Source organism: Chinchilla lanigera, unplaced genomic scaffold (genome assembly GCF_000276665.1).
Source record: "Chinchilla lanigera isolate Chin_1 unplaced genomic scaffold, ChiLan1.0 scaffold00061, whole genome shotgun sequence".
In the NCBI taxonomy this organism is placed as follows: domain Eukaryota; kingdom Metazoa; phylum Chordata; class Mammalia; order Rodentia; family Chinchillidae; genus Chinchilla; species Chinchilla lanigera.
The window spans coordinates 6,998,000-7,025,371 of record NW_004955462.1 but is presented as its reverse complement, the minus strand read 5'-3'; positions in this window follow the sequence as shown (position 1 = coordinate 7,025,371).

Below are 27,372 nucleotides of genomic sequence, written 5' to 3'. Positions count from 1 at the left end.
TTTAAGTGGTATCTTTCCTGAATCTTATTCTTCCAATTCTATAATAGGTGCTTATATTTCCTCCCTTAAGTAGGGCTTTTAAGTGTCTTGTGTTCTCAAATTTCTCTGGAAGCTGAAGGAAATGTCTGATCAAATGTGTTTGTTCAGAAAAAGCCATTAGGTACATTTGTACATGCCATTGGTTCAAGGAAGAGAGACAATTCTGTATTTGTTGGCTGGCTACCTTTTATCACAGCACCACATGGGACAATAGTGCTTGGCCCATAGGACCCCATTGGGAGAAATGCCATGGCTTTGCATGGTACAAAATCACTTGGGTACACCAGCTGGAGCCAGTTCTTTGATGCTCTCCAGCTCTTCCATCATGAGAGCCACTTAAAAGGACATGAAAAATTAGATCTCATTTAAAAATTCCCCAAGGCCCAGCTATTTCTGGGGAGGGCAATGTAATAGCAGGAGCACACTGAGCTTTGAAATTTGCGTCAAACTCCTGGGGTCTCCTGGGAAACCTCCAGAAAATTTCAAGCTTCAGATTTTCTATCTGTGCCCTAAAAGATTGTCTTCTTTCTCAATCATCATCGTTTGTGTTCATTAAGTTTCTACTGATTTTTTACTATTTCCTTTTAGATATGGAAACTCTGAAGGACAATCCTTTAAATTCCATCTAAGATTGAACTCGAAGAGAAGCCACTTCTCAGATCAAATATAAAGGTACACATAGGCAACCAATAGTAACCATAGACATCTTTGTACTTCTTATGAATTTTTGAGTACCTTTTCATATATTATTTGACTCACCCTCATAAGCTAAGAGGTAAGTATTGAAAACTACAAATCAAGAAACTAAGCTCCTGAAAGATTAAAATATTTTGCTCAAATCACCAAATGACAGAAACAAGATGGAGCTCAGTCTTTTGATTCTCAGTAACCTGTGTCCCACAGTGCCTCAGATAACCCAAAGTAAGTGGAAGACCAAATACATATCCTATAATAAGAGTCTGAGATAAAAGGAAAAGAAAGAGGTATGACAAAGAGTAGTAAATTCAGGAAACAGAGAGTCTCTATGAAGTGAGTGAAATTTTAATAATCAAAATATGTTACGTATTTTGAAATCTCCTTAGGCAGAAATCTTACAAAATAGCTCAGTAGCCAGGCATGATTCCATGGCAAAAAGCACCGTTCATCAGCTAATGTTTGTCATGGTATTTTTCATCTGAAAATGTGCTTTCCACATGTGAATTCCAAATAAATGCTAGTTGATAGTGACAATGAGAACTTATGAACTGAAATCACCTTTGGCACTGAAGTTGTCAGCTCTCACATAAGTAGCATATGATGAAGAATGCTAGCTGAGCATTTGGGGTCTATAACAGTCACTTTTGAACCCATTATGATTGCGGCCAAAGGATTGATAACACAAGGCCATATATACACAATGCCAATCATACCAATGAAAACTGAAAAATTCAGTCAATCATTGGGGATTTATTCACATGACACCAAACATCTGGTGATTGATAGTTTCCAATTTTCACTAGGATGGTGCCATATATATGCTTATATCTACTCTTAGAGGCTAGAGTGTTGCAGGATAAGTAAACTTTAACATAGCATGCCATGATTGGGGATGTAAGTGTATTTAATTCATTTATTATCTTGATAATGTTTGTAAGAAGGAGTGCTCTGGGATATGTTGCAAATCACTCTTTTTGTGTAAGAGGATAAATATGTGCAAAAGCACTCACATCCTACAGTCTAATGGAGAAGACAATGATATAAATTTAAGGTTAAAAAAGTTCATCATAGAGATATAAACATAATGCAAAGGGAGTACAAAGTGAAAAGATACTATCTCTGCCTAAGAGAGTTTGCAAATTTCAAAGAGCTGGTTTCTGAACAAGAGCTCATGATGACTAAATAGAGTTAGATGTAATGTTCTAGGTGAAAAACACAGTGAGTCACGTACAAACACAGAGATCTTCAAACACACTTTGGGTTGTGATCCAGGTGGGCTATGCAGAGGGCAGCCCCTCCCCTCATCATTGCCACAACTGAGGTGAGCTATGTGGGAAGGTCAAGAGACCAAAAGGAATGCTAGTGACACCGTATGGTCCCAACTAGAGCACACAGGATGGACAAGTGGGACTAGTGGCAATGGAAACATCCAAAGCAACAATAACAACATAAGCCAGCAGGTGGCAAGTTGGGTGAATCATCTTTGGTCCTGGAAACAACGACACAGAATAGAAGCAGGTGGATGGCCACCCCTGTTCATTCTTTCTTTCTTTTTATTTTTTTTTCTTTTTCCCTCTCTTTTGTTTTTGTTTATCCTTTATCTCTTTTCTAAAGGGCTGGGGAGAAGTCTAGCCATAAGAAAAATAATCCCATCCCCCTAATCTAGAGACCAAGTTCACATAATCCCTTGCTAACTCCTTCATTCTTTCTCTTCTGCCCTGTTCTCTAGTATCCCAAAGCTTTCATAATCATTCTTTGACTTCCAGCCTTGTTTTTACTTTCTTTTCAGTTATCTTCATTTTATCCACAATTCCTCCTAAATTTCCTCACCAGAAGGTAAAACCACTCTACCAAGGGGAAATACTTTATGCACACAAGCTCTCAGTCTATGATTGTTTCCATTATATAGCTGTAGACTTTGCTTCTATGGTTTAAGGTACAAAATTAAGAGCTACTACAGTTTGTCAGTTTCTAAACTGTGTTTGATGCTATTGTTGATGCTAATTATACTACTTCAGCTAGGATGTCATATCTGTTGTAATCAGCTGCTTTCTCTTCTATAACAACACTGAGAAGCTCTGGGGTAATAACCTCACCACAGCAAATAGATATCAATGTCTCACTCCTAATTAACTGAAAGGTAAGATTTTGGGACAGGAACAAACCAAGAACCTTTTATGCACAGAAGAGATATCTGAAGAACAGACTTCTCCTAGAGGGGACTTGATACTAGTGATATAGTTACCTACTACAAAATTTTACAAGGATCAACACAGAAAAAATAAAAATTTTTAAATAGCAAATGATAGGATGCAGAAGCACAATGAAACCTCAGACCTCCAGCACACCCAAAACAAGTCCAGGAGAGACAAGATAGAGTAAAATGGAAGACACACACCTGAAATTTTTCCAATGACAGAAACTGAAGTAAAGAAACAAATCCACGAGGCTATAGAGGAAATCAGATCAGAAATAATCTCTTAGATAAAAAAAGAAATAACAACAATCATAAAGGAAATGATCAGTAAATCTACAGTAGAGATAGATAAAAAATAGAGGACGATAGAAAAAGGAGGGAAATCATGAAAGATCAATATAGGAAAGAAATACAATGCATGAAACAGATTGAAGAGATATCCAAGAGATAAAATATTCCACTGAAAATTGGCAAAACTGCTTGAATAAAATTGAAGGTAGACCTCCAAACCTTAAGACAGGATTGCAACTGGTAATCATGAAAGGAAAGATCTCTTAAAAATAGCAAGGGATCAAGAAATAACAATTCAACAGCTGTAAGATGATGCAAAGAAAATCAAGATAAGACTGATAGGTGTCAATAAAAAAGCAGGACTCAATACAAATGACATAAAAAGACTATTTGTAGAAGTAATAGCAGAAAATTACCCAAACATGGGAACAGAATCTGACATACAAAGAAGGGAAGCATATAGAACTCCAATTAGCCATCACCAAGATAAATCTATACCCAGACATATAATAATCAAGATCCTAGAAATTCAGCACAAGAATAGAATATTAAAAGCTGTTAGTGAAAAGAAATAGATCACCTGTAAAGGAAAGTCCTTCAGAATCATTACAGACTTCTTGACACAAACCCTCAAATCAAGAGGAACATGGAGTGAAGTATTTCAAGTTCTGACAGAAAACGACTTCCAACCCAGATTGATGCACCCTGCAAAACTATCTTTCAAAATTAATGAAGAAATAAGGTACTTGCATGGCAAAGAATGACTGAAGAAATTCATGACCACTAAGCCAACCCTACAAGAGTACAATATTCTAAACAGAGATAAAAATGACCACAGTTCCAGCAAAAATAACAACAGAAAAAACCCACCAGGTAGGGCAAGCAATTGAATAAAGGGAAAAGGCAGGGAACCAACTGTGGAAAAATAACATGACAGAGATAAGCCAATATATATCAGTGATAATCATCAATGTAAATGGGCTCAATTTACCAGTCAAAACAAATAGACTGGCAGAGTAGATCAAGAAATAGATCCAACAATATCCTGTATACAAGAAATACATTTAGCTCATAAAGAAATTCATAGACCAAAAGTCAAAGGATGGAGAACAGTACTTCATGCAACACAAATGGAAAGAAAAGCAGGGGTAGCTATTATGTTTGCAGGCAAAGTGAACTTCAAACCAAAACTTACCAAAAGAGATAAAAAAGGTCACTACATACTTCTTAGGGGAAAAGTTCAAGAGAAAGAGATAACAATCATAAATATGTATGCAGCAAATATGAGAGCATAAGACAATTATTAATAGACATGAAAAATCAAATAAACAATAACACAATTGTAACAGGGGAATTTAATACCCTATTGCCACAAAGAGATAGATCAACTAGACAAAAAATCAGCAAAGAAATATCAGAACTGAACCAAACCTGTGAACAAATGGACTTGGTAGAGGTTTACAGAGTGTTCCATCCAAGAACATCAGGCATTATCCCATGTATATTAATTAATCATAGTGCAATGAAATTGGAAATTAATGGCAAAAGAAACTGCAAAGCTCCATAAGCACATGAAAATTAAATAACACCATTCTGAACAACCAATGGGTCACAGATGAAATTAAAGAAGAAATTAAACAATATCTACAATAACACAGAAATTCAGATGCAACACACAGGAAATTATGGAATGACATTAAAACAATACTAAGAGGGAAATATATAGTGGTGAATTCTCACATCAGGAAAATAGAATGAGCACAAATAAAAAAACCTAAAGTTGTACCTCAAGTTTCTAGAAAAAGAAAAACAAGTCAAGCCCAAAGCCATTACAAGGGGGGAAATTATAAAGATCAGCACATATATTAATGTGATTGAGACTAAGAAAACAATACAAAGAATTAATGAATTGTGTTGGTTCTTTGAGAGAATAAGTAAAATTGATAAATTCTTAACCAACCATAGCCCCCCCCCAAAAAAGGAAAGAAGAAAGTCAAATTCACACCCTGAGGAACAAAAAGGGTAAAAATTACTACAGATCCTGGGGAAATTCAGAAGATCATTAGTACCTACCTCAAAAATCTTTACTCTCATAGCATGGAAAACACAGAAGAAATGGACAGATACCTAGATATGAATTGCCAAAGCTTAACCAAGAAGATATTCTGAATAATGCAATATCACTTAATGAAATTGAAAATGTAGTTAAAAGCTTACCAACAAAGAAAAGCCCAGGTCCTAATGGATTCAATGTTGAATTCTACAAGAAATTTAGAGAAAATTTAATGCCAGTATTCTTCAAATTCTTTAATGAAATTGAAAGGGAAACAATATTCCCTAACTCATTCCTGGAGAGAAGTATTACCCTGATACCAAAAAGAAGAAAAGGTTGAACCCAAAAAGAAAACTACAGGCCAGTCTCCTTACAGAACATAGATGTAAAAATTCTCAATAAGATACTAGCAAACAGAATATGGCAAATCATCAAGACTATACATCATGACTCAGTGGGATTCATCCTAGGGAATCAAGGATGGTTGAACACACACAGATCAATAAATGTAATAAACCATATCAACAGAGCAAAAGACAAAAGCCATGGAAGCACCTCAATAGATGCAGAAAAAGCTTTTGACAAAATCCAACACTCATTCATGGTAAAAACCCTATAGAAAATAGGAAGTGATGGTCTTTACATCAATCTGATAAAAGCCATCTATGACAAACCAGCAGCCAATCTCATATTAAATGAACAATAACTGAAAGCTTTCACTCTTGAATCAGGAACAAGAGAAGGATGTCCACTACCACCACTCCTATTCAATATAGTTCTGGAAACATTAGCCAGAGCAATTAGACAAGGGAGAAAAATAAAAGGAATAAAGATAGGAAAGGAAGAAATTAAATTATCATTATTTGCAGATGATGTGATACTCTACGCAGAAGACCTCAAAAACTCCACCAAAAAACTTCAAGGTTTCATAAGCAAATTCATAGCATAGCTGGATACAAAGTTAACACTTAAAAATCAATAGCATTCCTGTACACAAACAACAAACTCATGACAAAGCAATTAGGGAAACCACATCCTTCAAAATGGCGTCCAAAAAAATGAAATACTTAGGAATCAATCTAATGAATGAAATAAAAGACCTATACAATAAAAGTTACAGTACTCTGAAAAAGGATATTGAAGAGGATATCAGAAAATGGAAATATATCCCTTGCTCATTGATAGGAAAATCAACATAGTGAAAATAGCTATTCTCTCAAAATTGTTATACAGATTTAATGCAATTATAATAAAAATACCATTAATATACCTCATCACACTAGGGAAAACATTCCTAAAATTAATTTCAAACCAGAAGACACTGAGAATAGCAAAAGGCAATCCTGGCAACAAAGGTAAGGCAGGAGGTATCACAATCCCTGACTTGATCTTATACTATAATCTACTGTGATCAAAGCAGCATAGTACTGCCAAACCAAACAGACTCAGGGATCAATGGGACAGATTAGAAGATGATGAAACAACTCCAGATGCACTCAACCACCTTATCTTTGAAAAAGAGGCCAAGCATATTCACTGAAAGAAAGATAGCCTCTTTAGTAAATGGTGCTGGAAAAACTGGCCTTCTACATGCTGAAGTCTAAAACTAGACCCATGTTTGTCACCATACACTAAGCTAAATCAAAATGGATTAAAGTTCTAAATATTATTAACACAGAAACACTAAATCTACTGGCAGAGAAAGTAGGTAGAAATCTTGAAGACATAGGGGTAGGCAGAGAGTTCACGAACAAAACCCAAACTGCATAGGACATACTTCAAAGAATCAACAACTGGGATCTCATCTTATTAAAAAGCTTTTGCATGTCAAAAGAAGTAACAAGGAGACCCACAAGTTCTGTGAGGGGACCGCAGCCCACCCAGAGGAAGGCAGCCTCCAAGCCCACCTGCGCACAGTCAGAGGGAACTTTCGCCAGAGGCTGGACCAGCGAGAAGTGGCCAAGGATGAACCTGCAACAGCAGCGTATGGCCGCGATAGGGACCGACAAGGAGCAGAATGACCTTCTGGACTTCAGCGCGATGTTTTCCCCACCTGTTAATAGTAGGAAAGCCAGACCAGCGACACTGGAAAACAGTCGGTTCAGTGCATCAGAACTTAGAAGATGATGAAACACTTTCCACATTTCTTTATGAAGCGAGAATTAACCTGATTATCTAAGCTAGACAAACAGTAAACAATAAAGGAAAGACAAAGGAAAAATAAAACTATGGACCAATTTACCGCACGAACATATTGCAGAAATCCTAAAAAAAAAAAAAAAAAAAATTAGCAAATTAATCCACTGTTTACAAAAGGAAAAACATAATCAAAATAAACTACAGGTAACATCATACTTAAAGGTGAAGGAATGAAGGTTTTCTTCCATGAATAAGAACAAGGCAAAAATGTCTATTCTTAGCCTTTCTGCAGTTCAGTACTTTACTGAAAATCCTGGTCAGCATTAATATGGCAACAAAAAGGAAAAAAAAGAGGAGGAGGTTGACAAAGAAAAAATAAAACTGTTTCCATTGACAAACATGATTGTCCCAAAGATTCTTCAAAAACCTAGAGTTTAGCAAGGTCACAGGATACAAGAACGTGTGCATGCACGCACGCATGCACACACACAAGCCTTAATTCTCTATACATTTGGCCCTCCATTTCTTTGGGCTCTTCATCTGCAGATCCAACCAACTATGGATTGAAAATATGGGGAAAAAATTGTGTCTGAACTAAGCATTTTGTTGAAATGTTTCCTAAGGAATGTAACATTTATATAGCATTTACACTGTATTATGTATTTTAAGTAATATGGATATTATTTAAGATATACAGGAGAATATGTGTAGGTTGTATTCAAACAGTGGGCCATTCTTAAAAGGAACTTGAGTATCTGTGGATTTTTATATTTGTGGGGTTTTCTGGAACCACTCTGTGTGGATACTGAAAGAGCACTGTCTAGCAATGCACAACAGGAGTATGAAGTAACAAATACTATTTCACAGCAGTTCCAAAAGAACAGATACTTACATATAAATATACATGTACTCTTGGTTTGTGGGTTGAAATCTAAATAGTGCTGAAGGAAATCAAAACAGACCTAACAAATGTAGAAGAATACTATTTTCACAAAAAAAAAAAAAAAGAAGAAGAAGAAATCACTAACACAGTGAAAAGACAGGGCACAGACTGGGAAAATATTTTAGCCAACTGTCACTTAAAAAGAGGACTTCTATGTAGAACATATAAAAATTCAAAAAATCAGACACCCCCAAATTCAAAGACCCAATCCAAAAGTGGGCATCTGAGATGAATACATACTTTTCAGATGAAGAAATACAAATGGCAAATAAATATATGAAAAAATGTTCAACATCACTGGTCATTCAAGAAATACAAGTTAAAACCACACTGAGATTCCATTTCACTCCAGAAAAAAATGGCTATCATCAAGAAATCAAGCAAGAACAAGTGCTTGAGGGGATATAGGGAAAAAGGAGTCCTTCTCCACTCTGCATAGGAGTGTAGAGTGGTGCAAGCAGCGTGGAAATGAGCATAGAGATTCATCAAAAAGCTAGGATTAAAGGTTCCATTCTACCCATCTATTCCCCTTCTGTGTATCTTCCCAGAAGAATTAAAAACATCAGACCACAGTAATATATGTGTACCCATGTTTATAACAGCATTATTTGTAATAGCTAAATCTTGGAAACAACCCAAATGCCCATCAACCAGCTAACAGATAAAAAAGGATGTATTTCTATACAATGGAGTACTGCTCAGCCATAAAGAAGGATAAACTGGAGACTTTTATAGATAAATGGATGCAACCTGAGACCATACTTATTAGTGAAATAAATCAGAGTCACATGTGTAAATACCATATTGTCTCCCTGGTGTGAGAAACTGAAACAGTAAAAGATGTTTATAATGTATAATAGATATTGTGAAATGGAAAGTAATTGTTAAAAAAGGAAATAGGAAGTATGATGGGGGAAAAGAGAAAGAAAGGAAGGAAAAGGAGAAAAAAAATGCAAGTTAGTTATTATACTCTCAGTGTCACTTAGTTCATAGAAATGGAAGGTTTGCCCTAATATGGATTGGAGAACTTTTTATGCCCATATCTTGTACTCTGAGTAACTACTTTACAGATGATAATATGCAATGTGTTAACTACTGCTATACTATCATCTTGTTATGAAATTTTGTTTTACCTTGGAAGGGAAACAAGAAAGTGAGAAGGAGTAGAATATAAGTTTATTAGCAGCTTCTGTCTTGACCTTGTGGGTTAGAAAGGCAGGCTTCAGCCCTCCTCCAGCCACTTGCTTTCCAAGGAGCAGGAAAGCCATAGCCAAAAGAACTGGCTTACCCAGAGCCAAGAAATAAATCCTTCTGAAGCCCATGTGGGTTCTTGGGATCCAGAATTCCCTGCCTGTATGTCTCCATGTGAGTGTCTACACAGAACTTTTCCCAAATTCTATGCTCTCAAAGGAAGATCCCGCTGTTGTTAACACCCTTACACTAAGGTGGGCAAGCTGTTTGTAGCTTGCGATTGAGCTAGGATATATGAGTTGGATTCCACATCATATGTGTGTGGCCCTCACACTGCATGCTGAGAAATACAGGAAGAGGGCAAGCAGACTGTAAACTGATGTGAGAACCAGCTATCCCCATCCCACCCAACTCAAGAATGGACCCCTCTGGAGTCCTAGAATCATAGATTGTTGAACAAGGAGAATTGCCACCCTGGGGATAAGACAGTTTGTTTAATTCCATGTGTTACCTTGCTTTAAAGCTTTTAAATATCTAAATGTGTGGTACAAGAGCCTCAAGTGATACTTTTAATCAGGTTTTTTAAACATTAGGAACAATTCTATATTGAGGGAGACTGGTAGGAGATGGAGCTTGTGAAGGATTGAAACTAGACTCTGAAGGGTTTCTTTTACATGATGGGATTAGCACAGGTCTAAAAATAGGTGCATGAGCTATTTAATGCTGAGGTCCTTCACTTTCATATCTCTTCCAAGTGCTTTTGCCCTCAGAGATGTCTTTCTTTTGTAAACTACTATTATTATAACTATTACTTACAATTTACAATTTAACTTGTCTATAGAATGTATAATTGTTCAACGATTATCAAGTATATGTTCCCTATCTGACTATAACCTCTAACCTTTGGATTGCAGCTAACATCTTCTGCAAGTGTTCTGCAGGATGAGCAAACATTTCCAATAAATGTTAACGTGATAAATGAGCGATATCTTGCAATACAAGTAGCAGATGATGTTGAATGTCACACAACCACAACTAAGCCGATGGTTCTCACTTTCTCACTGCAAGACTGTAAATGATCATCTCCCAACAGCAAGAGGTTATGGAGGAGATCTCATCTGCAGAGGATGAGGAGAAAAAGGCAGAGGATTTCCTCACTTCAAATGAGATTAGGGAGACGTGTAAAACATGAAAAATAGTACAAAATTTTGTAGAAAGGCATCACCTGAATAATGCTGTAGCAGTGTGAGCAATGAAAGTGTTTAACAACAATGCAGGGGCTGGGGATTTAGCTCAGTGGCACAGCTCCTGCCTGGCAAGCGTGAGGTCGTGAGTTCGATTCCTGGTACTGGAAAAAAACAAAACAAAACAAAACAAAATAACAACAATGCAATATCACATTTCCATGAAACCCTCAAAAGGAGGCAAAACCAAGTGTCATTGAATAGATTCCTTGTTAGGATTGCATGAAAAGAAAAAGATTCCATTGAGCCAATAGATAGCAGTGACTCCTTTAGTGATAGTGAAAGTTGTCCTACACAACTCTCCTCTCTCTTGTCTCCCTAATACCCATCATGAAGATTTTTCAAAGGTAAATTCAGGCTAATTTGTTCATTTTTCTTTATATTTTGTATTTTCTGTATAATTTTGTATTATAGTACAGTACTGTAATCACTTCATATGAATTTGGGGGGTTGTAGAATGAATCATCTGAATTTTCATTATTTCATCATCTTGATATACAATGCTTTGTATTATAAACATGCTTCTAGAATGAATTATGCTAACCAACCAAGGTTTTACTGTACACCATTTTTATCTCCATGATATCTCACATAGTTTTAGGGTGGTAGCTTCCCCAATAATTACTTAATGATTTATTGAATAAAAAACTCTTGATGAAAACAAAATTTAGCATCACAACTGAGCCATGTTCTGCTGCCAATCCTTTTATATTTCTGTACCCCTTCAGGACTGCCTATATAATTTGCAGGACCTGATGAAAAATGAAAATGTGGAGCCTCCTATTCAAAAATTAAAACTTTCCAGAAGGTGACAGCAGAACATAAATGAAGCATGGGGCTTTCTGAGTATGTGGCCAAGTGTGACTGCAAAGGTCTGCTTCTCTTTACTCATTGAAAACAAGATGCTTTTCCTGCAGGCCTAGTCAGTGAGGCCAGTGAAAAGAGTCTTTTCACATCTCCCAAAAGTATGGCCCTGTGGTAAATGAGATGATTTTAGATGGCACACAGATGGATATTTGTTTAGAGTTGTAGTTATGTACCAATGTGTTATGATATATGTAATAGTTATGTAAATCTGCTTAAAGGAAATATTATTTGTACATCAATCAATAGTTTATGTTTATTATTGTTTGGAGCAAGGCTAAGTTAAAAATGAGCCAAATTAAAGAAAAATATTCCGTAAATAAGAATACAGGTGGCATGCAGATGCTGCAGAAAACATAAAATAGTACTGAAATGACTGAAGTTAGGAAATAGTGGAAAAACTGTACTGTTAAGGTGTCCTGATGACCTTAAAAGTCTTTGGTGGTATCCATGGGCCATACTTGACCTTTCCTGTTCTGTTCTAGCTGACCTTTCTTATGTTTTCCCATTGGACTGGTAAAAGATGTTTTGGTTTTGAAGAAAGGTCACTGACTGAAGACTACTTGGAGACATTCATCATTATTCTCCTAGATCTCAAAGCCATGTTCCATTCACTACACCATTTCTTGACCCTATTTTGTAGGCCAGGAAGACACTTTACAAGGGCTAGCACACTGTACTTGGAACCCACCACAAAGCCATTTCTACCAATTTTCCAGTCAGTCTTAAGGTACTTCCAGTACTCTACACTTTTTCTCATTATTGTTGATGTCTAAAAAATGTTTGTTTAAAAATATTTTAAATAATTATCCCCAATATTGTTCTTCTCAAATTTATACATGGAACACAAAATTTAGCAAAGATTATTTGAGATAACTACCTGCATTTATATCACTTGTTTATCTAGAGTGCATTAAATGGTATAAAGTATAAGTCCTAATCTTATTTGGTCATGTCAATAAGCCAGTAAATATTAGTATTTCCATACTGTATGAGTCTCAGAAAGCCAGGTGGCTTGTGCAAGACCACTTAGAGGTCAAAATCCTGATGGATATGTTGTAGTCAGGGTTTATAAGGGAATAGATTTAATACAGGACACATGATTTATAGAATTATTTTATAATATTCACCCAAAGAGTCAAATGTAAAAGAATGCAGATTTGTCTACACACTAGAGACCCAAAGAATTCAGCAGAGGGCTTAGATCCCTCCACAAGTCCAACTGGAGGCCCAGATCCCATGACAATGTCTCATGAAAGTCTGTATCAAGGATCTGCACTGGGAAGGCCCAAAGGTCAGTGGTGGAAGCTAGAAAGTCTGCACCAGGGGGATGAAGAATCTGTGCCAGCAGGCTGAGGGATCTGCAATGGAGCCAGAATGTGATGTTCAAAGTAAGAACCAGAGTTCCCTGAAAAGAACTGCAAACATTCTTAATGACAGCAAGGACTCAAGCTTCTCCAGTGATGAGAACAGCTGAGTTCATATTAGGAAAGCCAGCATCATAAGTGTCTCCAGGAGAATCAACAGCACACCAACTTCCCCTCCAGTTCTCCTTTTGTGCTATTGGCAGCAGTCCTCAGGTGGGCCTTCCACACTCAGCCCTCTACTGATTCAGTTCAGCTGGGTATTACAATTTAGCTATTAGTTAATCTACCATAGTAGGTTTATTTCCAATTCTTTTGCTTTCCAAGTTCAAAGCATTTTCACCATTCTTGACTCAGGCACCAAACACAAGGGCCCCAGTATTTTATTCTAGAATGATGGTTCTTCTTAAATTCACCCAGAACCACTGCTCCAAATTCTGAACAGTGTTAATCTTAAGGATTTAGAGAATAACACATCAGAATTTCTGGGAATTTGTGAGAATTCCAAAAGTCTTAAATTATTCTTAAGTACTTCCAACATTCTTTACTCATTGTTATGGATTTCCAAAAAAATTTATTTAATAAATTATATTTTCTATTAACACACATTATTAATAAATAATGAAAGTTACTTGGCACTATTAAAAGGAAATATAGCCTACCACTAATATTCAAATACTGGAAGGCATCAGAAAACATTATTGGGTAAAATTTAAGTAAGATAGCATTTAGATTATCCAACAAAATCAATAGCAGTACAGAGGATCACACAATGATGTTATCAGTTTAAGGATCTCTTTTGCTTCCAAACTCCACTTTTTCCTTGAAACACTTCTAAGGGAATTTGAATAAAATATTCCATATGATTAAGCCTACTGACATTCATTTTTCACAAGAATGACTTGTGTTTAACTGCGTAGAAGGCTATGAGCAGACACTGATACCACAAAAGTAGCTCCAAGGAAAACTGACTGATCAGACTGTATTCCTGTCATTTCCTGAGACTTCTTTTTGACTCAGTCCACTCTCTTTACTGAATTTAATTCTCTCAGCAGACAATATTTTTTCATGTTCTCCAAATTTCTCAGCTAATTTTGCTTGATATTCAAGATTAGAAAAGCACATTAAAATTAAAAAATGGAAGCATTACTTAGGACAGGCAGCCATCTGGGATCGTGAGCACTTGGGTGGAACAATTAGGTCAAATTTTTTGTGTTCCAAAAGAGAATGGCAACAAATAAGGCTTCTAATAGCACTTCCTCTTTTTTGAAATGAAGGAATGTTTTAAAACTTATATTAGGTAATGAGTTTTCTGCATGGAGTTAACATTCTCTATCTTCCAGGAAGAACTGTTATTAAGGAGTTGATTGCTAGTTGCTTGTTTAGAATTTCTGTGGCTGTCAGATTATTTCTGAGTGGGGGCCTCATAAACAAGAAGCTCCCTAGCATGTCCTCTCCAGACCAAACAGACATGTGTTTCCCATTTAAACATTTCATTGCCCCAACTGAAAACAAATCAGCTGTGTCTTTGGAATCTTAAGGGGAGAAGGTTAGGATTTATTCCTGGACAAGCCTGAGGAAAACATTACCCTAATGGATGAAATATGTTTGTACTAAAGACTTCTTTAAGAGTGTTGAATTGGTCTTTCCCAACTTGATCTCCTCTTCCTTAAAAAGGGAGAAAATACAGAAAAGCCCATTAGTATTAGCTGGCTTTGTCCATAAATGAAGAGTAATGGATAAACCTTGCTTTGGTTTAGATAAGCATCAAAAGCAGTCACTGTCTCTAGGGATAATTCACACACCTTCAGCCATGTGGTCTAGAAGTCTCAATCTCTCTTGGCCATATATAGCAATAGAAACCCACTTCCTGTTTGCTCAAGCCAAATTCCTCTGCCAATTCAACTTTTCCCAAGAAAGCTCTCACTGATTTCTCAATGTTCAATGTGGTCAGCAAGAAAATTGGTTCTGGAAAAAATATTTCCCTTTCTGCATTGAAAATAATGGTCGTTTTAAGATTGCAAGCCCACTGTGGAGGAATTTTGGCTTAGTTTATGTTTGTACCCTAATGGAGCACAGGAAATAGGAAAAATAGATTATTTTCCTTGGCAAAACTGGGATATGCTTGGTTTAGCAATTTGACAATTTTTAAGAGTTCAAGCCGGCCAAAACAACATGAAGCCACTCTCAAAACTGTAGGTCAGTTTGTGAAGCATAATTAGGAAAATTCAACATTGCTAATGGTATTGCTCTGAATTCTATCTGATAGGGCTGCACAGCAAGCCGAACCTCTCTCTCTCTTTCTCTCTCTCTGTTTCTGTTTTACTTTGCCTGAGAAGATTCAGAAACTCAAAGAACTTTTTAAAGTTTTAAGGTCCATGGTGTACTCAGAGAACAGCACTGCATTAGCTGTCAAAAGCTGGCCACCTGACATACCACTTAGGCTTGGAAAAATATAAAAAATAATATATAAAAGAGAATTTAAACCTTACTCTCATACAGATATGTGATTTGAATCTAGAATGAAATATAGAAATTACTTTTCCTTCACTCAGATTTGTAAGCCTCTATCTGGAGAAAGTCTGACATATAATTCTTCTTCTTTGAGGTTTGTCCCTAGAACCAACTAGACTTGTACTTCCTAGCAGGACAAATTTTAGCAGAATCAATTGAAGTTAGTCTGTGTTTTCATCTAAATTATCTTCCAGCTTTGATATTCTATGATACAAAGTCTACTTTTTACTTTTTAATTTTAGATAACTTTAGATTTTCCTCATAATTGTCATTCTGTGATGCAGAATGATACTTTACTTGACAATATAATTCACAATCATATTAACTGTCAGCATATTATCTTATATCCAAAAATATATTGTTTGTATTTAGTAGCAAAACTATTGTTTTCTAATAAGAAGTCTGTATGCTTACATTTCAGGAAATTTCAAACTGAACATATCAATATAGTATTCCACAATATAAATATATATAATACTACGTATATTCAGATACAATAATTACTATGATAATAATGCTTTATTTCTTGTTTCAGGCCTTGAGAGCAATTCTGAACCTATGATACTCCCTCTAGTTAATGAATATATACCAAGACTTTGCAGCTCAGTCCATCAGCGGAAAACTTCTACTCCCCAGGTTTCAGTTTCTACCATTCATACCATGTCTCAGGGTCATTCACAGAGCTTCTACTGCACTTTATTGGTTCATCTCTCATTTTTATCAGAGTTCTACAATCACACTGTTTTCATATCAACTTTACTGAGGCATAATTTACATACAGTTGGTGCTTCCCAACCCCAGACTTGCCCATCCTTACATTTAAAATACCAACTAGGTATTGTCATATATCAATATGATAATAATTGTCTCTGTATTATCATTATTGTCTAAACAAAACAGCATAACAACTATCTGTGATTTACACTCTCTATTATAAATAATCTAGAAATATTCTAAAACATACAGAAAAATGTATTTGAGTTATAGCAAATATGACAGCATTTGATAGGAGATCTGAGTATCTATAGATTTTGATATTTGGAAGGGGGCCTGGAAACATTATCTCATGTACATCAAAGGATGATTTTATAATGAAATGTGAGTATTTTATAAATACAGTTAGATGAACTATGACCAATGTGTGTGGTCAAGTAGCCACTACCCAAGTCAATATTGAGAACAATTTCAACACTTTAGGGCGATCCTGTGATCTTTGCAGTCAATTCCCCAATCACAGCCTCAGGCAACCTCCTGAACTTCTTTTTATTTCCACAGATGATACTTGCTTTTTCTTGAGTCTCATTTAATGGAATCAAGCATATATACTTCTTTTCTCCACTCATGTTCAACATAACATTTTAAGGCTCAACTATATTCATATTGTCGAAAAAGTATTTTACTAAAGATTTTTGCATCTGTATTTGTCAAGTACTCTATGTTGATCTATAGTCTTTTGTTGTTACATCTACTTTTGGTCTCAGGCTGAGGGTGGCTGTGGTGTTGGTTTTTCTGTAGAGATTTGATAAAATCCAGCAGTCAACCCATCTCATCCTGGGCTTTTATTTGTTTGGGAGACTTTTTATTAGTGCTTTAATCTCATTGCTTGTTATTGATCTGTTTAGATTTTCATACCCTTTTGATTCAGGTTTGGTACTTCATATGTCTAGAAATTTATCCATTTCTTCTGGCCTCTCCAATTTGATAGAATACAAGTTCTCAGATAGTCCTCAGTAATCCTCTAAATTGCAATGCCCCTCTTGTAATATCTCTGATCATATTGTTTTGGGTCTTTTCTCTCTTTTTTTGGTTAGTTTGGCTAAGAGTTTATCAATCTTGTTTACCTTTTCAATGATTCAACTGTTTCACTGATTCCATGTTTTATTCTTTTAGTCTCTATCTCATTAAATTCAGTTCTAATCTTTATTACTTTTTTGCTTCTCTTACCTCTGGTTTGGTTTGTTCTGTTTTTTCCAGAACCTTGAGATGTAGCATTAAGTTATTTATTTGAGATCTCTTTGTGATATCTTAATATAGGCTCTCATAGCTATAAACTTCCTCTTGAAACTGCCTTTGCTGTATCTTAGACATTCCAGTATGCTATATATCCATTTTCATTTAATTCATGAACTTGAAAATTTCATCCCTGATTTCTTCAGTGATCCCCCATCATTGAAAAGTGAACTATTCCATCTTCATGTGTTTGCACAGTTTCTGTTGTTGCTCTTGATTTCTAGTTTCATTCCATTATGATGTGATAAGGTGCAAGAAAACATTTCAATTTTTTGTATTTGATGAGGCTTACTTTATGACCCAAAATATGATCTGTTTTGGAGAACATTTCATGAGCTCCTTAGCTGTCAGGGCAAAACACTGTAAATTTGTACTCTACCATAATAGTACCTGGCTGTGCATCTCAGTAGCTGTAACTGGGGGATACAAGAATCAATCTTTGGTATGATGAATGGCAGGGACTGTGCATGTGTGCAAAAGTGTCAAACTGGGATTTACCCATATAATGTGCCAGGTTATAAGTTTTGCATATATTTGCCTGAGCATCACAGGGGATAAAATACACCCACACCATTCTTTTGTTCTTTAAACATGTATTTTACCATAAATGGAATGTGGATGTGACTCATAGTAGCTGCACCTGCAGAAAGCAAAAACCCAGCTGTGTATTCATCCACTTGGTGGCAAGGGGATCCAAAGCAACATTTAGGATTTGTTTTTTTTGAAAAGTTTTCTTTTGATTTTTCTGGTAGAAGTAGCACAATGCAGTACAACAGCACATGAGAAAACAGATTTGCAAGTTTTGGAGGAGGTCAAAAGTGAATCCTCAGATCGTTCATGCATGATAATGGAGGATGATGAAGAAGACAGCAATATGAGTACACATTCGACTAGTAGAAATGGCACAAAATTATCACACAACCAAATGGAATGATCCAGTGTTAGAACTAGGTCCAAAAAATATAGTGAGAATCTTGTCAGGGGTGAAAACTATTGGATGGAATGCTAGCACTGCCATTCAAAGTTGGAAACTGTAACAGAAGAAATGTTACAAGATGCTGTGAAATACACAAATGCTGAAATACAAGTAAAACGTTCTATATGCGCCAATAGCCATATTGAAAAATGTATTTATTATGACACTTCACATGCTGAACTGAAAGCATTCATGGGTCTGCTGTACTTAGCAGGACATTCCACTGGTAATCTCAGGAATGTAAAAGACTTATGGAAAAGCAATAGGTGTGGGCTTGAGGTTTGTAGAATAACAGTGACACTGAGGTGATTTGGTTTCCTTCAGAATTGCCTGAGGTTTGATGACAAAACTACCGGCCAAGAAAGAAAAAGAACTGATAATCCAATTGCTATCCACTCGTTTGAGAGATTTGTAATTGTCAAGCAATTTACACACCATCTGAATACATGGCTATTGATAAACATTTTGCAGCATTTCATGGGCACTGTAGATTCAGGCAGTAGATTCTCCAAAAACCCTTTGAAGCATGACATAAAAAATGTATGTGCTTGTATATCTGAAGATTTGTTATACTTTCAGTTTAGAAATTTATCCTGGAACTCAGCCACGGGGTCCTTACTCACATAGTAATAAATCAAATGAGTTGTGAACAGAATTGTTGCTCCCATTTCCCAAACTAACTGGAATGTGACATTTGACAATGGGTTTACCAGTCTCCAATTGATGTTACATTTACTAACAGCACAAGGTGATCAGCATGGGATCTGTATACAGGGACAAAGTAGAAGTTCCAAATGAAATGATGCAATTTCAAAACAGAGAATTGTGTAGTACAATCTTTGGATTTCAGAAAAATATAACACTGGCTTTGTATATGCCAAAGAATGACAAACTGGCACTTCTGATGTCAACATTGTGCCATAATGGAAACATTGATAGGGAAATCAGGAGAAAATGGAAGCTCCAAGATAATAACCTTCTACACAAAAACCAAAGGTGGGGGAAATGTTGTTGATGAATTATGCAGCAATTATGATGTCACTCAAAACACAAAGCATTGGCCAATGGTTGTGTTTTACTCAGTCCTAAACATGTGACATAAATAGTGTGATACTTTACAAAGAAAACAACAAGTACAAAATATCATGGAGAAATTTTCTTAGAAGATTGAGAATGGAACTCATAAGGGATCATTTACAGCAGAAGAAAAACAAAATATTTCTGCCCATAGAACTATGCAAAAAAAATTGTGGAGCAGACTGGTGAGCTGACAGATAAACAGGCAGGTGCAGCATCACAAAGACCTACTATGACAACAGGAAAACCAAAAAGCTGTCAACTGTGCCCTCAAAAAAAGACAGGAAAACAAACAATTTATGCTATCAGTGTAAAATACACTTCTGTATGGAACATGCAATTTTCATGTGTGGAGACTGCCTTGGGTGTAGCAGTTGAAGGAAAGATTATTTCTGTGGTGGACTTTTGTTAGTATTTACGTGGTAGTTCACATAGATTTTTATTTCTGATGTTATCTTTTAGATTCTGTAAACAAGTAAACAGCTGATATGAAAATGTTGATGTCTATTCTAAGCCTTCATTATGTATTTGATATTTTATTTTATTGATATCTCATTTTCCTACTAAATGCACATTTTACAATAGAGTAGAAAGCTCCTAACAGAACAGAAAGACAAGAGAGGTGACAAGAATGGCCTGGCAGATAGGAAAAGAAAGCTAAGTACATGTGCTGTCAATATAAGGAAGATGTGTGCATGGAGCTTGCAGTTGTCATGTGTGAAGGCTGCCAAGGTTGTGACAAATGAAGCAAGGATTATTTTCCTTATAGAGTTCTATTGGCATTTCATTGTAGTTCATGTAGGAATTTATTTCTGATGTTATCTTTTAGGTTTTGTATGAAAGTACACAGCGGTTATAAAAATGTTGATGTTTATTCTAAATGCTCAATACATATTAAAAATTTAATACTTCATTTTACTGATATTTATGTTCCTGTTAACTACACATTAAATGATAAGAACCTCCTGAAAAAAACCAGCAAGCCCATCAAGTTGTTGAGTATGTCCTACAAAAAGGCCAGCAAAGCAAAACACGTGTGCCATGAGTGTAAGTGATAATGTGCTGTTGTCATATATGAAGACTGCCTTAGGTGTGATAATTTAAGTAAAGATTTTTTCGGAGCATTCTATTGGTATCTTCATTAGGGTTCATGCAGAAATTTATTTCTGTTGTTATTTTTTAGACTTAGTACACCAAAAAACAGTTGATATTGACAATTTGATGCCTTTTTATAAACACTTGATAAATATTTAAAATTCAATACTTTAGTTTTTGATATTTTTCTATTAAGTACTAATTGTTTAATATAATAAAATTCATAAAATTAAAGTTAATAATTCATTAATAGAAATAGTCTAAAGAATAAACGTGGGTATTATATACCCACACTAATGCACCTGTATGAAAAATTTGGTGTTATACCCCATAGAAGAATGTGTGTTCTGTAGTTGCTGGGTGGAATATTCTGTTGATATCTGTTAAATCCATTTGATCTATGGTGTTGTTTAACTCTAGTGTTTCTTTGTTAATTTTTTTGTCTCAGTGGCTAATCTTTTGATGAGCATGGACTACTAGAGACACTCACTGTTATTGTACTGGCACCTACCTGCCCCTTTGTGTTGAGTAGTGTTTGTTTTCTGGAATTGGACACACTCATGTTTGGTGCATATATATTTAAAACTGCTATACCTTCTTGGCTGTTTGTTGCCTTTACCAATACACTTTGGCTCATTTTGTCCCATCTGACTAATTTTGTTTGGAAGTATGCTTTGCCAGAAATGGATATAACTAGTCCTGCTTGCTTTTGAGTTGCATTTGCATGGAATATTTTTCCCATCCTTTCCCTTTAAATTTGTATAACTGTTTGCCAGTGAGGTATGTTTGCTGCAAGCAGCAATGAAGTGAGTCTTATTTTCTGGTCAATTATTTTGAACTGGAATTAAGACCATTTACATGTAGAGTTATTATCAAAAGATATGTACTAATTCCTGTCATTTTGTTGTTTTTCTGATATTTGGTTCTTTCCTAGTCTACTTCCATAGCACCCTGAACACATCCAATCTCATCTGATTCTTTCCTAATTCTCAATAGCCTGTCTATTCTTCCTCTTTTTTTTGCAGGATTCCTTTAAGTATTTTCTGCAGTGTTGGCTTAATGGGAATGAATTCCCTGCTTATTCTTATCTTGGAAGGTTTTATTTCTTCTTCAATTTTTGAAAGTTAGCTTTTCTAAATGTATTATTCTGGTTGGGCAGCTTTCTTTTGGACCTTGAAATACTGCCTGCCTCCCTGCCTGTCCTTTAGGATTTCTGCAGAGAACCCTGAAGTTATTCTGATGTGTCTGCCTCTTTGAGTGGAGTGACTTGGCATTTCTTCTTTGCTGCTTTCAATATCTGTGTCCCATACTCTCGCCATTTTAACTATCATGTGATGTGGGAAAGTTTTTTTCTTGTCATGGATGTTTTAGGACTCTGAATGCCTCCTTAACCTATATATCTGTGTTCTCAAGATTTTGGAATATTTTTCTTATTTAGTTCAACAGCTTATTCTATGCCTTTAGTCTGAACCTTGGTGTCCTCTTTTGTACACAGAAAATTTGAAAATCTGATCTTTTAACCATGTCCAGATGTTCTTGGATGTTTTGTTCATAATTTCTAATTTATTTTCTTCCTTAATGTCTTCATGCAATAGCTGCTTAACCTTTCTTCAAATTCTGTCTTCTGCTTGGTTCTGCCTATTCCTGAAGCTTTCCACTGAGATTTTTATTTGACATCATAGTTTGATTTCAAGGATTTCAGTTTTATTCTTCCATATAATCTGTATACCTTTGTTGAAATACTCCCTTGTATTCTGCATTGTCTTCCTTAATTCAGTCATCTCTGTAGCTTTACAGTCATTAATCATTTTATATGTCAGTCTTTTGAAATCTTGGCATTTCATCCACTTTGATATCTTTCATCCAGTTAAATGAAGGAGTGGGGAAAGAGGAAATGAAAGAAATAAATTTTTTTTAAAAAGGAAGGTGAAAAGAGAGAGAAGAGAAAAATGAGTTAAGAAATCAAATTAAGAATAAGAAAGTACATGGAGTTAGGTAAAAGTAACAGAAAAAAATTAACAGATAAAAAAGAAAGCAAGGAGGGGCAAAACAAAAAGATAAATGAGTCAAAAATATTCCTCCACCCCTATGTGTTTAGATGGATGGTTTCTTTCCAGGGCCTTCAGTATTGGAATCCACTAGATGAAGGAGAAATAATGAATCCCAACTTGGGCTTGTTGGGTTTCCATACTATACTTTCTGCTGTATGATTGCTGAGTGCTGTTCCACCTTTCTCACTGGGTGGGGTCAGGCAGTGGAATTGCGTCTCTTCAGATCTGTATTCACTCCAGAGGCCTTTAGTATTTGTTTGTGCCTTTATGTGTGCTCTGAGCCACCACTATTCCTGACCAACTTTGCGAATTATGTGCTAGTCATGTGTCCCATGTGTTCTTCCTGTCTATACCATCTGGGATATGACAAATGTCCAAGCTGAAACATATCCTTGCTTACACTGGCAGATGAAAAAAGCACAGAGACCACTGAGTTCTGTGCGAGAAGTAGGCAGTGATGGGAGCCAAGCAATCCACTGGATTTAATCCCAGGACCTTCAAACCCAGCCCCCTCAGAAAACTACACAGAATTGACCAGCATTCTCCCTGAAGAGGATGAGGCCACCGTATCCTCCATAGCCTTAATTCACTGAGGCTTAACCTTCTTAGGGTGCCTGGGACTAGCCCTCCCCCTCTCTGTGACTATCGCTTGTGGCTGTCTCCCACCAAGTCACTCCAGTAAGGTGACCCCAGAGACCTTGATGCATGGTTGTTCTGTTAATTCTGAATCCCAGAATAGCTCACTGTAGAACAATAAACATCTCTCAAAATGACTCCTAATTATTTCACTCCTAAATACAGTGGGTAGTGCACAGGGATTCTTCTCCAGTGCTAGCCTACCACACGGAGGGAGTCACTTTCAGAGTAAATCCTCACACGGAGGCTTACAATGACCATGGACTTTCCTGGGACTAGCCATGCAAATTTGTTGTGTATCACTGGGGCTTCTGACCATCTTCAGGTTTACCATGTGTTTGTGGAGTCAGGTCAGTCTCACTGATAGTTGAGACTTAGTATTCTATATTGTTTCATTCTTTTCCCTGCATTTTATTCAGATTTGCTATCATTTTTAGCATTCCCATTGGCCCTTTTTTGATTCCCAGAATGCTTCTTCTCTTTCTCTTTGCTAAGTTTTGTTTTCTGGGTGTCTCAATTCCAGGTCCTAGAGAGGTGTGATTTGCTGAAAGCTTCTACTGTACCATTTTGAAGAATATTTCTCCAGGTAGTTTATTTCTTCCTGGGATTAGAATGCCACTCATCCATTATCTGATATGTATTTAAAATGAGGACCATCTTGAAATGAGTCCTATGACATTAGTACATTAGCTATTCTTTCAGAGCTTGAGTCATTCAAAATCGTGATAAGCAAGGAACTTTTATATTTATATAAGAAACTGATTAAAACATTGAGCAGCAGTAGACTTACAGAAGCTAATGAAGAAACATAATTTTGGATACAGTATTCAGCTAATTAAAATTTCTAGCCCATTTCTTTTCTACTTCTTCCTGTTAAGAGATAAGAAATACTGTCAAAAATTTTCTTGGGACATTTAAGTTTCTAGCTATCAGATTGAGGATAAAGCTAGCAAGTAGAAGAGTACAGAATCTCTGCCTTAACAAATTTCCTAAATTTTCAAAATGAAGTTAACCATTATTCTTTACAGTCTCTTAATTACCAATTTACCCTAACTATTTACAGAAGTAACATAAAGATAGCCTATTCTCTTGTGCCCAGGTCCCCTTCTACTATCTTTCTTTTTCTCAAAAACCATCCTCACAATGGTTTTCTGGGAAGCAAAATCAAACATGACTTAATAAATTTCAGTAGAGGGCTTAGATTGCCCAAAAGACCAAACACAGACATTGCTTCAGTAAGTTGAACTGGACTGACTTTTCTATGGAGTCCATTAAAAAGTAGTGCTATCAAATGCGTAGCACATTTTTGAGGACAGATAGATGGGTTACTCTCTGCACTCCAAAACCCTGCACAATTATAGATTACAAAGTCTAATTGAATGAGGGTCATATTAGCTTTCAGGAGGTTGTTAATTTTCCTTACGTAATAGGAGACCAAAGTAGGCATGACCATAGGGAGCCTGGGACATCAGGGGTTGAGTCAGGTGCTTTGGGATAGCAAGAGGGGTGGATGGAACCAACAAAAATACACATTTTCTGAGCCTCAGGGAGGGGTAATTCCATACTTACTTGTAGGCCTACATGGAATTTTTTTCTTCCTTGACAGGAAGTAAAACCATTTACTTCAAGCTGACCCTTTGAAGACTCACCTCAAATTAACAGAAAAGAGTAGGCTGGAAGTAGAGATTTCTTTCCTGGAAGAGGAAAGTTCTCTGCTGAACATGCTCTAACATTTCATCTCTGACAAGATGAGGCCTTGTACAGAAGGAAACATCAGGTAGAAGGGACTGAAACAAAAGAGTTCCTGGGATTTATTGTCACTCGAAAGTCAACTCTGTGCTTCACTAGGATTTTGGTGCTGGGGTTTAAGACTGTGCTATTTTGTTGCTAAAGAGAAAAAGAAATTCTTCAGAGGTCTCCTCAGTTACTGTGCTGTGGAATTTCCAGTGGACGGGGAAAGGGGACTTTGAAACTTCTGAGTGCCATTTTTATACTATAAGAAAAAGAAAAACCCAAACCCTGAGTTTTAAGAGTAGCTGCACAACTGGGGAAAAATCCTGTAAATACTTCTGGGAAGAGCCAGGCAATCCCACTCACTCCATCCATTCCCTCTTTTCTTTTCTACATTCTCTTTCGTCCCCTTCCAAACTTTCCTACACACTTCCCTACACACTTTCCTTACTTTGAGTTTCTTCTGCTGTGATGCAACATAGGCAGCCTGAGTCTCCTGACCTCCAGCATAGGCTTCTTCTATCACATGAGTTGAGCCTTGGTAGTATGGAAAGAAAAGAGTACCTAGAGTGTAATATTGGTAGTATGTTAATGTTTTGTCTCATGTAATCCTCCTACCAATTTATTATGTAGTTCTCACTTTACAAAAGAAGGAACAAGACTGAGAAGATAGGTAACTTACCCAACATTGCACTAGAAGGAAGCATCTATGTAGGACCTGGAAGTGAAGTGCAAGATCTTCCCATTACATCAATCCATTCCCTGAAATTTACTCTCTGTGGAGTTCCCATTAACGTTTGCCATTCTGCAGTTGGATCCCCATGCCACATGCTTGCCTTCTGCAACTATCTTGTGCAACAAAACTATGTCTTATTAAAGTCTAAGCAGTCATGAAAGCAGCTGATTGTCGTCTCAAGGCATGGGTTGACTCAGACTTCTCAAACAGCCAAGCTAATGGGAGACGTCCAGAAACTATGTAGTGGAGGCAGAAATAATTCTCTGTTGGTAGGAATTTAGAGGAGTAAACTGAGGGAGTTATTCTTGGTAGAAATCTGTCAAAGACACTGACTCCTTTATGCCAAAAACCTTGATTAGGTGTGTTAAGTTATATGTAAAAATGTTTTTGGACTTCTTACAAATGTATTATAATATTCCACCTCTCGGTTTGACTAGAGCAAAGCTGAGGATTACACAAACACATTCACCTCAACTTCATCCCCAAACTTCCCACTGCCAAAGTTTAAAATGTATACTCCTGTCGTTTTCTTCTACATTTACACTGTAATATAACAAGAGCAGACAAATAGAGAGATTAATATAAAGGACATAATGTATTTACTACTCAGCTATTGTTGAACTTTAATATTTTTGTCATACATTTCTCATATTTTTAAGAAATAAAATATTTCCAATGTATTTGAAGAACTCAGAATACCTGTGTCAATCTTATCTCCTGCCTTCTTGTTCTTCACTATAATTATTTCTGAAAGAATTCAGAAATTTTCTGACATCATTTCTCATTCCTATGCTCTTTTTGTATTTTGACTACATACATGTATTCACAAACAGTATATGATTATAGAGTATGTTTTTAACTTTACATACAATATTGCAAATTTTTCTGCAACTCCTCTAAAGTTTTGTATCTGAGAGTGTGTAGTTGTGGTCAATATTCCACTGAATGAATATAACATTTTGTTTAATCCTTCACTGATGGACATTTTGTTTGTTTCCAGTATCCTGTTATTGCAAACCATGAACATTTCTGTTCACATCTTCGTGTGCACTTGTATAAGTTTTGCTAGCTGTCCAGGTTTGGTAGCCTTATTTTACCTCTGCCCAACTGAATGACACTAAGCAAATAAATATGTGACTCTAGGAAATAGCTTTCAGATGCTTTCAATTTGTGATGACCTGGCTATCTTCCTCTTAGGAATGCTGTTTTTATAGCCAGAATAACATTTATATATATATTCCAGGAACTCCAGAATGTCAACTTCTGCTTTTTGAATGTGTCATTCGGTTTATTCATTTATAAAAACATTCTATTACTTTAGTAGGTTATAATATAAAGGGGACAAGATACCACATAGCTGTATGTTATATTTTCAGATGCTCAATGTGACTGAGTAGTTGCTCCTAGTTGTTAAGAACTCTAAGTCGGGGCTGGGGATTTAGCTCAGCAGCAAAAGCGCCTGCCTGGCAATCGCAAGGTCATGAGCTCGGTTCCTGGTACCGGAGAAAAACCAAAAACCAAAAAC